Genomic DNA, 15,271 nt, shown 5'->3' with positions numbered 1-15,271 from the left:
GGACCCAGCCAGACTATAGCCAGAAACCAGTGTATACATCAGACAAAAAGTGGGGGCAACATAAGTGCAGATCCTACTCTCCTACAGTTACCCTTTAGCCATTGACTAATTGAATTTGCCTTTTATTTGATAGCAGATTACAGTATCTTTTCACATTTTGTACATCATTCCACAAGATTTTGCCTCCGGTGCCTTTAGGGAATACCACTTATAATAGCCTATACGGCCTATAATATTTGGTATCCCCAGTGTTTCTCTGGTGAGAAGTTACTAGGATTCAATTTGACATCGCCTTATGTTGGATGGAGGAACACAGTATTCATATACCAACTGGCACCCTTCCTTATGCTTTCCAACATCATTTACTATGGGGATACCAAATATTATGGCTCACACATTGCTGTAATATCTCGTATCACCTATGTTTCATGGGTTACCCTTGAGCCATTGAAAAGTTGAAATTGCCTTTTTTTTTATAGCGGACTACAGTATCTTTTCACATTTTGTACATAAGTCCACAAGATTTTGCATCCGTACCCTTAGGGGATACCAACTATACTAGCCTATACGACCTTTAATATTTGATATGCCCAGTGTTTCTCGGGTTAGAAGTTAACAGTATTCAATTTGAATTTGCCTTATGTTGGATGCGGGAGCAAGGTATTTCTTTACCAGTTAACACCCTTCCTTTTGCTTTCCAACATCATTTACTGTAGGGATACCGAATATTATCTCTCAAGCACTGCCGTAATATCTTGTATCCTCTATGTTTCATGGATTACCCTTTAGCCATTGACCAATGGAATTTGCCTTTTATTGTAGCAGACTATAGTATCTTTTCACATTTTGTACATCATTCCACAAGATTTTGTCGCCGGTACCCTTAGGGGATACCAATTATAATAGCTTATACAGCCTATAATATTTGGTATCCCTAGCGTTTCTCAGGTTAGAAGTTACCAGGATTCAATTTGACATTGCCTTCTGTTGGATGGGGGAGAACAGTATTCCTATACCAAAGAGCACCCTTCCTTCTGCTTCCAACATTAAAAATTGTATTTCATAGCGCACTCACCCTGCAAGCACCTCAGCAGCGGGCTAGAGACACGCTTTAACAGCGACCCCTTCGCTGCAACGAACGAAGCGAGAGAAGCACTTCTCGCCGCCATTCACGACGAGGAAGTGAGGCCACGCCTACATTAGGCCACGCCCCCCTCACAGCATAAATACGCTGCCGACAGCGCGAAGCACTCAGAACCCTTGGAAATCTCCTGAGGCGGAAGCCGGGAGACCGCCGATCTTTTTAAAATTTGTTATTATCTGTGTCACCATTTAAAAATTGTATTTCATAGCGCACTCACCCTGCAAGCACCTCAGCAGCGGGCTAGAGACACGCTTTAACAGCGACCCCTTCGCTGCAACGAACGAAGCGAGAGAAGCACTTCTCGCCGCCATTCACGACGAGGAAGTGAGGCCACGCCTACATTAGGCCACGCCCCCCTCACAGTATAAATACGCTGCTGACAGCGTGAAGCACTCAGAACCCTTGGAAATCTCCTGAGGCGGAAGCCGGGAGACCGCCGATCTTTTTAAAAATTTGTTATTATCTGTGTCACCATTTAAAAATTGTATTTCATAGCGCACTCACCCAGCAAGCACCTCAGCAGCGGGCTAGAGACACGCTTTAACAGCGACCCCTTCGCTGCAACGAACGAAGCGAGAGAAGCACTTCTCGCCGCCATTCACGACGAGGAAGTGAGGCCACGCCTACATTAGGCCACGCCCACACGCCCCTTTTTCCTCCTTTAAAGATGTGCAATCACCGGACGCGCAGCGGACGGGCGCAGCGGGCGCGCCGTCAGCGCGCCGAAGGCGCGCCAAAGGCTAGCCCGTCTGGGCCCGTCCGGGCCCAGACGGCCCCAGGCCCCGTTACTCTGCCTGGTGGCCCTCAGGAGCGAGTGATGTATACGGCAGATACATTACGCGCACTACGACCTAATAACATCCTTACCTGCTACCACACGTTTACCGCAGGCAATGCGTTCTCGACCTGCCCACGATGCAACCCGACTCCCTCCCTGAAATCTACCACACTCGCTCTGAAGATGGGACTTCTTAACTGCCGCTCCCTCCCCAAACATGCTATTGAAGTAAATCTTTTGGTCCAAAATCAGGATCTTGACCTACTGTTCCTAACGGAAACATGGCTATCCGACAACACCGACCCGGATGTCGTCGCGGCCCTCCCCACAGGGTATCATTGCCAAGCCCTAAATAGACCTAAAGGGAGAGGAGGCGGGATAGCTATAATTCACAGGGAACAATTCATTTGTAGGACAACTAACGCCTGTATCGAGGACTGCGAGAGTGGCCAATTTTTCATCCAAATCTCCCCAGCTCTCACCCTGGCAGGGCTACTGATTTATCGCCCCCCAGGTGCCCCTGGCAACTTTATCAATTCAATATTTGAATTTGTATCACAACTAGCTTCCTCCACCTCCAACTTCCTTATGCTAGGTGATTTGAATTTTCACTTCTTGGACCCCACGGACCGAGGAGCCTCGGACATTAAACACGACCTAACATCTTTAAAGATCCATCTAGTGAACAACGACCCTACCCATGAGAAGGGCCACCTATTGGACCCTATTCTCACCAATATAGCAACAGTTACCACCAAATCACCCGTGACCCTCCCATGGACGGACCATTACCTGGTCCCTTTTTCCTGGGAAATCAACACACCTATCCTCCCAACCCCTAAAACTAAGGTCACCGACCGTCAATGGCGCAAATTGTCACCTGAGAAATGGGCTGCCTCCCTTGCAGATTCCATTCCCGAACTTTCCTCTGACTCCAATACGGCTGACAAGCAATTTAGTGATTGGATTACTTCGTCTCTAGATACGATACTCCCGAAAACCACCACCTTCAAACAGCCCAAAAGACTATCCCCCGCTTTATGGTATACTCCAGAGCTTAAAGCTCTGCGCCAAGAGTGTAAGAAAACCGAACGCTCTTGGAGACGCGACAAATCAGGAACCAACAAAAACAGCTACTCTATTTCTCTTCTAACCTATAAAAACGCTATTCGCAAAACCAAAAGCGTGTTTTATCAGGAGAGAATAGAGAAAGCGGGATGCTCCAGTAAGGAATCATACGTCATCCTGAAAGAGCTTTTAAAACCTTCAGAACAAGGACTGGGTCTTCCCTCCGACCCCAAAGCTGACCAGGAGAAATGCCAACAATTGGCTAATTTCTTCCACGACAAAATCCGTCTAATTTTGGACTCTATCCCGCCCTCGAGCCCGGGGGAAGAAACCGCTTTCTCACACACGACATCCGCCTCGTGTCTGTCCACCTGGGGCCAGGTCACGATAGACGAAGTGAGAAATACGTTCAATTCCATGAAGAGCGGCTCCCCTAGCGACCCTGCACCTCTGCGGATCCTTAGGGAGGTAGCCCCCACTATCATCCCCTCCCTTACTCATCTGATCAATACCTCATTCCAACAAGGAGTTGTACCTTTGAGCTGGAAGAAGGCTGTTGTAAAAGCCCTACTGAAGAAGCCTTCTCTCGACCCTGAGAATCTGGCGAACTACAGGCCCATTTCCTTACTCCCAGGAGTCAGCAAGATCGCGGAAAAATTAGTTAATAGGAAACTCTCGCAGTTCCTAGAGGCCAATAACAAACTAAAAAATTCTCAGACGGGCTTCCGACCAGGGCAGGGCACCGACATCGCCCTCCTGGCAGCGGTAGAGGAGGCCAGAGCGCTATTGGATGGGGGAGGATCAGTGGCAGTGATCCTCCTCGACCTTAGCGCAGCGTTCGACACCGTTGACCACCAACTCCTTATTGAAAGACTCTCAGGAGTTGGAGTGGAAGGCACAGCCTTATCTTGGCTTGCATCTTTCCTGGCCCAACGGTCATATCAGATTTGGGAGAAGAACGCCCGCTCATCCGAAATGCCCCTCCAATGTGGTGTGCCTCAGGGCTCTTCCCTGAGCCCCACATTATTCAATATCTATATGTCCACATTGGAGGAGGTTATCACCCCATTCGGAGTGAGCGTCGTCAGCTATGCTGACGACACACAACTAGTGGTGTCTCTGTCCCATCCCAAACAACAGAAAGCTGATCTCTTCAACTGCCTTACGCAGGTCCATCGCTGGATGAATAGATCAGCCCTAAAGCTAAATGGGACAAAAACCGAGGTCCTTATACTTGGCCCGAAAGGAACCGCACTCCCCCTGGACAGCTGGCCAGCCTGTCTAGGTCCTCCCCCTGATCCAAAAACAGAGGTGAAAAGTCTGGGTGTATGGATCGATTCTGATCTCTCATTCATCTCGCAAGCAAAGAAGATAGCAGGGACCTGCTTTGGCCTTTTAAAATCTTTGAGGAAAGTCCTGCCCCTTCTTCCCCCTAAATCCCAGAAATTACTAATCCAAGGTCTCGTAATATCGAGACTAGACTACAGTAATGTGATTTATCTCGGCGCTCCCGAAACGACCCTGAATAAACTTCAAAGAATTCAGAACACCGCTGCCCGGATCATCACAAACACCCCGGCCAGATCATCTGCTAAACCCGCTCTTAAACTCCTTCATTGGCTCCCCATAAGGGAGCGAGTCAAATTCAAAGCCTTGTGCCTCGTCCACAAAACGTTGCATAACCAAGGCCCCCCAGTTCTCAGCAACTTCATCATCCCTTACAAAACCACCAGATCCCTCCGTTCTAACACAGAAAACCTCATTAATACCCCAAGATTCAGAAAAGCCCGATCAGGAGGACGACGCTTTTCGGTACAAGCTGCTCGTCTTTGGAATTCACTCCCCCGCGACCTACGTCTTGAACCTCAATATCTGCGCTTCAGGAAGTTGCTAAAGACGCATCTCTTTCCCTAGCTCTCATACTCCCCCGTGTTTGATTCCTTACCCCTCCCCTCCTCTGCTCTCAGCTCCCGTTCCTCAGGTCTGCTGAACTAGGGTTTCACTAGCGCTGGGATACTTCCGGGTGACTACGCGCTTTATAAAAATAAATAATAATAATAATAATAATAATCTACTAAGGGGATACCAAATCTTATGGCTCAACGATTGCTGTAATATCTTGTATCCCTAATGTTTCATGGGTTACCCTTGAGACATTGAATAGTTGAAATTCCCTTTTGTTTGATACCAGACTACAGTATCTTGTACATCATTCCACAATATTTTGCACCCGTACCCTTAGGAGATACCAACTATAATAGCCTATTCGGCCTGTAATATTTGGTATCCCCGGAGTTTCTCGGGTTAGAAGTTCCCAGGATTCAATTTGACATCGCATTAAGTTGGATGGAGGAGCACAGTATTTGTATACTAAATAGCACCCTTCCTTTTGCTTTCCAACATCATTTACCATGGGGATACCAAATATAATGGCTCACACACTGCTGTATATCTCGTATCCCCTATGTTTCATGGGTTACCCTTTAGTCATTGACCACTTGAAGTTGCCTGTATTTGATAGCAGTACTACAGTAACTTTTCACATTTTTTACATCATTCAACGAGATTTTACATCCGGTTCTTTTAAGGGATACCACATATAATGGCCTATACTGGCTATAATATCTGGTATCCGTGGTATTTCTTGGTTTAGAATTTACCAGGATTCAATTAGACATGGTCTTATGTTGGATGGGCGAGCACATGTCTCTATGCCAAATTGCACCATTCCTTTGCTTTCCAAAATCGTTTCCTATGTGGATTCCAAATATTATGGGTCATGCTACAAAATTATACGCCCTGTTCCCTTAGGGATACCATATATAATGGCCTATACCGGCTATAATATTTGGTATCCCCTCTGTTTCTTGGGTTAGAACTTACCAGGATTCAACTTGACATCGTCTTATGTTGGATGGGTGAGCACCGTATTTCTATGCCAAATAGCGACCTTCCTTTTGCTTTCCAACATCTTCTACTATAGGCATACCAAAGATTATGGCTCATGCATTGCTGTAATATCTAGTATCCCCTGCGTTTCATAGGTTACCCTTTAGCCATTCACAAGTTGAAGTTGCCTTTTACTTGATAGCAGACTTCAGTAACTTTTCAAATTTTTTACTTCATTCCTCAAGATTTTACATCTGATTCCCTTAGGGGATACCATATATAATGGCCTATACCGGATATAATATCTGGTATCCACTGTGTTTCTAGGGTTAGAACTGACCAGTATTCAATTTGACTTTGTCTTATGTTGGATGGATGAGCACAGTATTTCTATGGCAAATAGCACACTTCCTTTTGCTTTCGAACATCGTTTACAATGGGGATACCAAATATTATAGCTCATGCCTTGCTATAATATCTCGAATCCCCTACGTTTCATGGCTTAGCCTTTAGCCATTGACGACTTGAAGTTGTCTTTTATTTGATAGTAGATTACAGAAACTTTTCACATTTTGTGCATCATTCCACAAGATTTTACATCCAGTTCCCTTAAGGGATACCAAATACATTGGCCAACATCAGCTATAATATCTGGTATCCCCTGTTTTTCTGGGGTTAGAACTTATCAGTATTCAATCTGACATGGTATTATGTTGGATGGATGAGCACAGTATTTCTATGGCAAATAGTACACTTCCTTTCGCTTTCCAACATCTTTTACTATGGGGATACCAAATATTATGGCTCTTGAATTGCAGTAATATCTCGTATCCCCTACGTTTCATGAGTTACCCTTTAGCCATTGACGACTTGAAGTTGTCTTTTATTTGATAGGAGACTACAGAAACTTTTACATTTTGTAAGTCATTCCACAAGTTTTAGATCCTGTTCCCTTTAGTGATACCAAAGATAATAGCCTATACCAGGTATAATATCTTGTATCCTGTGTGTTCCTGGGTTTAGAACTTACCAGTACTCAATTTGACATGGTCTTATGTTGGATGGATGAGCACAGTATTTCTATGGCACATAGCGACCTTCCTTTTGCTTTCCAACATCGTTTACTATGGGGATACCAAATATTATGGCTCACGCATTGATGTAATATCTCCTATCCCCTACATTTTATGGCTTACCCTTTAGACATTGACAACTTGAAGTTGTCTTTTATTTGAAATCAGACTAAAGAAACTTTTCACATTTTGTACGTCATTCCACGAGATTTTACATCCGGTTCCGTTAAGAGCTACCACATATAATGGCCTATACTGTCTATAATATCTGGTATCCCTTGTGTTACTTAGTTTAGAACTTACTAGGATTCCATTAGACATGGTCTTATGTTGGATGGGTGAGCACATGTCTCTATGCCAAACAGCACCCTTCCTTTTGCTTTTCAAAATCGTTTACTATGGGGATACCAAATATTATGGCTCACGCATTGCTGTAATATCTCGTATTCCCTATGTTTATGGGTTATCCTTTAGCAATTCACCACTTGAAGTTGCCTTGTACTTGAAAACAGGCTACAGTAACTTTTCAAATTTTTTACATCATTCCACGAGATTTTACATCCAGTTCCTTTAAGGGATACCAAATATAATGGCCTATACCGGCTATAATATTTGGTATCCCCTGTGTTTCTCGGGTTAGAACTTACCAGGGTTCAATTTGACATGGTCGTATGTTGGATGGGTGAGCACAGTATTTCTATGCCAAATGGCAACCTCCCTTTTGCTTTCCAACATCGTTTACTATGCAGATACCAAATATTATGGCTCACGCATTGCTGTAATATCTCATATCCCCTACATTTCATGGTATAGTCTTTAATCATTGACCACTTAAAATTGCCTTTTATTTGATAGCAGACTAAGGTATCTTTTCAAATTTTTTACATCAGTCCGCGAGATTTTACATCCGGTTCCCTTAAGGGATACCAAATATAATGGCCTATACCAGCTATAATATCTGGGATCCCCTGTGTTCCTGGGGTTAGGACTTACCAGTACTCAATTTGACATGGTCTTATGTTGGATGGATGAGCACAGTATTTCTAGGGCACATAGCGACCTTCCTTTTGCTTCCCAATATCATTTACTATGGGGATACCAAATATTATGGCTCAAGCATTGCTGTAATATCTCGTATCCCCTATGTTACATGGGTTACCATTTAGCCATTGCCAACTTGAAATTGTCTTTTATTTGATAGAAGACTACAGAAACTTTTCACATTTTTTACATCATTCCACAAGATTTCACGTCCCTTTCCCTTAGGGGATACCATATATAATGGCCTATACCTGCTATAATATTTGGTATCCCCTGTATTTCTTGAGTTAGAACTTCCCAGGATTCAATTTGACATGGTTTTATGTTGGATGGGTGAGCACAGTATTTCTATGCTGATTATAACCCTTCCTTTTGCTTTCCAACATCGTTTACTATGGGGATACCAAATATTTTGGCTCTTGCATTGCTGTTATATCTTGTATCCCCTATGTTTTTTAGGTTACCCGTTAGCCATTCACCAGTTGAAGTTGCCTTTTACTTGATAGCAGACTACAGTAACTTTTCAATTTTTTTACATCAGTCCACGAGATTTTACATCCGGTTCCCTTAAGGGATACCAAATATAATGGCCTATACTGGCTATGATATCTGGTATCCCTGGTGTTTCTTGGTTTAGAACTTACTAGGATTCCATTAGACATGGTCTTATGCTGAATGGGTGAGCACATGTCTCAGTGCCAAATAGCACCCTTCTCTTTGCTTTCCAACATCGTTTACTATGTGGATGCCAAATATTATAGCTCACGCATTGCTGTAATATCTTGTATCCCCTATGTTTATAGGTTACCCTTTAGCCATTCACCACTTGAAGTTGCCTTGTACTTGATAGCAGGCTACAGTAACTGTTCACATTTTTTACATCATTCCACAAGATTATACGGCCCGTCCCTTTGAGGATACCATAAATAATGTCTTATATTGGCTATAATATTTGGCATCCCCTGTGTTTCTCGGGTTAGAACTTACCAGAGTTCAACTTGACATGGTCTTATGTTGGATGGATGAGCACAGTATTTCTATGGCACATAGCGACCTTCCTTTTACTTTCCAACATCCTCTACTATGGGGATACCATATATTATGGCTCACACATTGCTGTAATATCTTGTATTCCCTACAGTTCATGGGTTACTCTTTAATCATTAATCCACTTGAAATTGCCTTTTATTTGATAGCAGACTAAGGTATCTTTTCACATTTTTTAAATCAATCCACGAGATTGTACGTCCGGTTCCCTTGGGGGATACCATATATAATGGCCTATACCGGCTATAATATTTGGTATCCCCTGTAAATCTTGGGTTAGAACTTACCAGGATTTAATTTGACATTGTTTTATGTTGAATGGCTGAGCACAGTATTTCTATGCTGATTATAACCCTTCCTTTTGCTTTCCAACATCGTTTACTGTGGGGATACCAAATATTTTGGCTCTTGCATTGCTGTCACATCTTGTATCCCCTTTGTTTCATAGGTTACCCTTTAGCCATTCACCAGTTAAACTTGTCTTTTACTTGATAGCAAACTACAGTAACTTTTCACATTTTTTACATGATTCCTCAAGATTTTACATCTGGTTCCCTTACTGGATACCATATATAATGGCCTACACTGAATATAATATCTGGTACCCCCTGTGTTTCTGGGGTTAGAACTTACCAGCATTCAATTTGACATGGTCTTAAGTTGGATGGAGGAGCACTGTATTCTTATTGCAAATACCACTCTCCCTTTTTCTTTCCAACATTGTTTACAATGGGGATACCAAATATTATGGCTTGAGCCTTACTGTAATATCTTGTATCCCCTACATTTCATGGGTTACCCTTTAATCATTGACCACTTGAAATTGCCTTTTATTTGAAAGTAGACTACAGTACATTTTCAATTTTTTTACATCATTCCACAACATTTTACATTCGAGGGGATACCACATATAATGGCCTATAATATTTGGTATCCCGTGTGTTTCTCGGGTTGGAACTTATTAGGATTCAATTTGACATGGTCTTATGTTGAATGGGTGAGCACAGTATTTCTATGCCAAACAGCATCATTCCCTTACCTTTCCAACATCGTTTACTATGGGATACCAAACATTATGGCTAACGCATTGCTGTAATATCTTGTTTCCCCTACGTTTCATGGGTTACCCTTTAGCCATTGACCAGTTGAAGTTACGTTGTATTTGATAGCAGACTACAGTATCGTTTCACATTTTTCTATCACTCCTAAAGGTTTTACATCCAATTCCTTTAGGGGGATAACAAATATAGTAGCATATATGGCCTATAATATTTGGTATCCCCTGTGTTTCTCAGTTTAGAACTTACTAGGATTCAATATGACATGGTCTTATGTTGGATGGGTGAGCACAGTATTTCTATGCCAAATGGCAACTTTTCTTATGCTTTCCAATATCCTTTACTATGGGGATACCAAATATTATGGCTCACACATTGCTGGAATAGCTCTTATCCCCTACGTTTCATGGGTTACCCTTTAGTCATTCACCACTTGAATTGAATTGAATTGAATTGAAAAGGCTCTTATATAGCGCATGGCTACTCGAAAGCATCCCAGCGCTCAGGAAAGATAACCAGGGGATAATAGAGGAACCATTAGCTAATCTGAGATCTCTACTTTCTCGGAAAGAGCCATGTCTTTAGCTTCTTCCGGAACACGAGGAGACTGGGATCTTGGCGAAAGGATGAAGGAAGAGAATTCCACAATTTGGATACATTCAGTGAAAAAAGACGGCCACCAGAGCGAGATCTGTTAATTCTTGGAATCACTGCAAGATTCTGGTCGTTAGAGCGAAGGTTTAGAGAGGACTTGTAGGGCATTACCATGTTTTCCAAGATGGGAGGGCCTTTCCCGTGGGTGATTTTATGTGCCATACACAATTACTTAAAATGGACCCGCTCTTTCACCGGAAGCCAGTGGAGGGTTTTTAATGCGGGTCTGGCAGATGAGCGGTGACTGGTGCCCGTAAGTAGCCTTGCCGCCGAATTCTGAACAACCTGAAGTTGTTTAATCGCGGAGACCGGGGCTCCTAAATAGATTGCATTCCCATAATCTATCCTTGATAGAATCAATGACTGTATTAAGATTTTTCTTGCTTTTTCCGGCAATTGTGGAAGGATTTTACGCGTAGATTTCAGGAGCCCAAAGCAGGTGGCAGCTGTTTTTCTAGCCTGAGTTCTAAACGACAGTTCTACATCGAGCCAGAACCACAGGCTTTTAATTTCAAACTTAGGGATGGGGCCAGGACCCATGCAAGAGGGCCAGGAAGTAGAGTTGTCAAATATAGCCTGTCGTCCCAAAACTTGAAGCAGCCCTTTATTTGATAGCAGACTGCAGTATCTTTTCACATTTTTCATATCATTCCTCAAGATTTTACATCCGGTTCCATTAGATCAAATATAATGGTTTATACGGCCTATATTATTTAGTATCCCTTGTGTTCCTCAGTTTAGAACTTACCAGAATTCAATTTGACATGGCCCTATCATAGATCTGTGAGCACAGTATTTCTATGCCAAATAGCACCCTGCCTTTTTTCCCAACATTGTTTTCTAAGGGGGACAATTATAATGGTGTAATCGGACTATAATATTTGGTATCTCCCATGTGTGTCTCGGTTTGGAACTTACCAAGATTGAATTTGACATGGTCTATTCTTGTGTGGGTAAGCACCATATTTCGATGCTAAAAAGCAACATTCCTTTTACTTTCCAACACCGTTTACTACGGGGATAACAAATATTATAGCTCATGCATTGATGGAATATCTCATATCCCCTACATTTCATGGGTTACCCTTTTGCCATTGACCAACTGAAGTTGCCATATATTTGATAACAAACTTCAGTATCTTTTCACAGTTTTAAATCATTCCACAAGATTTTACATCCAATTTCTTTTGGGGGAAACCAACAATAGAGGCCAATTGGGCTATAATGTTTAGCATCCCCTATGTTTCTCCGGTTAGAACGTACCAGGATTCTATTTGATATGGTCTTTTGTTGATTGGGTAAGCACAGTATTATTCTGCCAGCTGTCACCCTTTCTTTAGTTTTCCAATACCTTTCACTATGGGGATAACACATATTACGTCTCATGCGTTGCTGTAATATCTCGTATCGCATACTTTTCAAGGGTTCGCTTTTAGCCATTGACCAACTGGAATTGCCTTCTATTTGATAGCAGATTATAGTCTCTTTTCCATTTTTTATGTAATTCTGCAAGATTTCACATTTGGTTCCTATGGGGGACACCAAATATAATGGACCTATACGGGCTAAAAAATTTGGTATCCCCTTTGTTTCTCGGTTTAGAACTTAATAGGATTCAATTTTACATGGTCTTTGTAGGCTTGGTGAGGATACTATTGTTCTTCCAACTGGCACCCTACCTTGAGGTTTCCAACACCTTTTACTATGGGGATACATCATACTACGGCTCATACGATGCCGTAATATTTCGTATTCCCTACTTTTCAAGGGTAACATTTCAGCCATTGACCAACTAGAGTTGCCATTTATCTGATACCAGATTGTAGTCTCTTTTAGCATGTTTGATTTCATTGCACAATCTTTCACATTTGATTCCTTTGGAGAATACCAAATATATTGGCCCATACGGACTATAATATTTGTTATCCCCTATGTTTCTCTGGTTAGAATTTATCATGATTTAATTTGACATGGTCTTATGTTGGCTGGGTGACTACAGTATTTTTCTGCCAATTGGCACCCTGACTTGAGTTTTCTAACTACATTTTACTATGGGGATACCACATTTTACTGGTCATACATTGCTGTAATATCTCGTATCCGCTACTATTCAAAGGTTACCTTTTAGCCATTGACCAACTGGAGTTGCCTTTTATTCGATTGCAGATTATAGTATTTTTTCGCATTTTTCATAACATTCCACAAGTTTTCACATTCAGTTCTTTTGAGGTATTGCACTGCGCTTACCCGCGGCCCAACCCTGGTGAAGAGTCAGGGGCGGTGGCGCACAGTCTAGAAACTGCTAGAGCATCCACTTGGGGTTGATACCAATGTGGGCATGATGGGTAAGTCCAAATCTGCTATGAACCTAACCCCAGGCATTGGTGATGCAGCGGACCCTTTCACCCCTACTGATAATGGAGTTGGCACTCTTGGCCACTGTCTACAGTCATTCTGTCCCGTTTGAAAAGATATTGCAGGCAATTCTGGACACAAAAGCCACACAGAAGTTCAAGATCGATGCAGTCTCCTTGGATGTGAACCTGCTCTGTACAGATCACAGGAAATTGGTGGACTATGTGGATGATGCTGAATCCATATTAACCACAATGTGACCCACATTGCAGGAACACAACACCCAAATGAAGGACATGAGGGCAGAGGTGACCTATCTACATCTGAGGATGCAGAGGGCTGCTGGAGCCATAATAATGTCCACTTCTTGGGTTTTCTGGAGTGCTTTGGGTGCCTGAGTATAGAACTCTCCTTCAAACAGTGGGTGATGACCACAGTGACAGGCAATGTACCCAAATTCTTCTTTGTGGAGAAAGCACATTGTCTACCTGTGAGGCCGCCACCCGCAGCCAGTCGAGTCCTGTAATTGCGAAACTACTTAATTATAGGGACAGAGACTTGATTCTGTTGTTGTTTTGGATGAAAGGTCCCTGGCACTTTAAAGGCAGCAGCATCACTGCTTACCCAGATTTTACTGTGGAGGTGTAACATCTTCTCAACTCGCATACAGTGGCCAAGCAACGCCACAGGGAGCTAGACCTGATGTATTCTCTTCTCTATCCTGCTAAACTTAAGGTGATGGATAATGAGTAAACCCATTCTTTCTTGACTCCTGGAGATGCATAAACCTGGTTACAAGCCAAGGGAATTGCAAATCCCACATCAGATGACCGGAATGCTGGTAAATGACTGTCATCACAACTGAGACATAGGAGGAGCGGGGGACCCAGAGCTGCCCTTCATGGCACAGGTGGCCAGAGAGCAAGCACAGGCAGGGGAAGTGATGCTGTAATATGGCTAGAACTCTTTTGAGGTGTTGCGGTCAGACCGTGCCTCCGACAGTCGGCTACTGATGGCTCCACGGCCTCTGCTGGGAAGGACCCCCGGGGGCAGGAGTTGGCGTAATGGCTGGAGCATGATCTGTTCCAGGCAGGTCGCTTCCCACGCCACACAGCTCCACCTCTCTGTGCCCATGTGCCTGCTCCCTGATCGCGCTGCTGCCGCGAGTTCGAGGCCCTCCTCCACCCAGAGGCTCCCGACTGCGCCTCATCCCTGGTGGCCCAGTGGGAAGCTGTAAGTATCTTGTGCTCTCTCTGTTCCTTTTTGCCTGTTTTATTTGTCTGCTGTTGCATTACTGTTTGTGGTATCTGTTTCCCACTGTTGTATTCCTTTTTTGTATTCTGCTGCTGTATTACTTTGTGCCCACTGTTGTACTCCTTTTCTTTGTATTCCGCCCGTTTTTCGCTCTGTAGTCCTCCAGCATTCTAGCCTTCACCTTCCCCTTCCCCTCCCCGTCTCACCACTGCGTCCCCTGCGGCACTGCCCCCGCTTGCCCATTCGCCCCACTCCCACCTCCCAGCTGCTCCTCCCTCCCACCTCTCCTTCTTATGGCGGCAGCTGCGTGGCCGCACGCAGCAGGGGCGCCGCTTACCCTTCTCCTGCTGGAGCTGCAGCTTCACCAGCCTCCTAGCCGCCACTTCGCCCACTGGGGTAGGATGCAAACACCTCAGATGCATACTACTCAACACCCACTCTGCCCGCAAGCACGTCATCGAACTCTGGGACCTACTCGACTCATCTTTCCCAGACGTCGCCTTTGTGAGGAAAACCTGGATGAACCCCTCCTTGACACCTGACATTGCCATAGCCATCCCGGACGGCTGTAAGATCACCCGCAGGGACAGCTCCAACAGAGCAGGAGGAGGTATCACCATCGTCCACAGGAACACCCTCAGTATCTCGACCAGCAACGACGACACCCTCAGCGCTGCCAAACACCTGCACTTCCAGATGCACATCGACACCAACACCACCCTCAGAGGAACCCTCGTCTACAGACCCCCCGGACCCAGGTCACAGTTCAGTGACTCCAACGCCAGCTTCGTCAGCATGCACGCCCTTGCACCCACGGACTACATCCTCCTCGGCAACCTGAACTTCCACCTCGAGAACACCAACAACAGCAACTCCACCACCCTGCTCGACAACCTCGCCAACCTCGGAC

This window comes from Triturus cristatus, chromosome 5_1 (genome assembly GCF_964204655.1).
Source record: "Triturus cristatus chromosome 5_1, aTriCri1.1, whole genome shotgun sequence".
Lineage (NCBI taxonomy): Eukaryota > Metazoa > Chordata > Amphibia > Caudata > Salamandridae > Triturus > Triturus cristatus.
The sequence above is the reverse complement of the archived record's forward strand: the minus strand, read 5'-3'. Positions refer to the sequence as shown.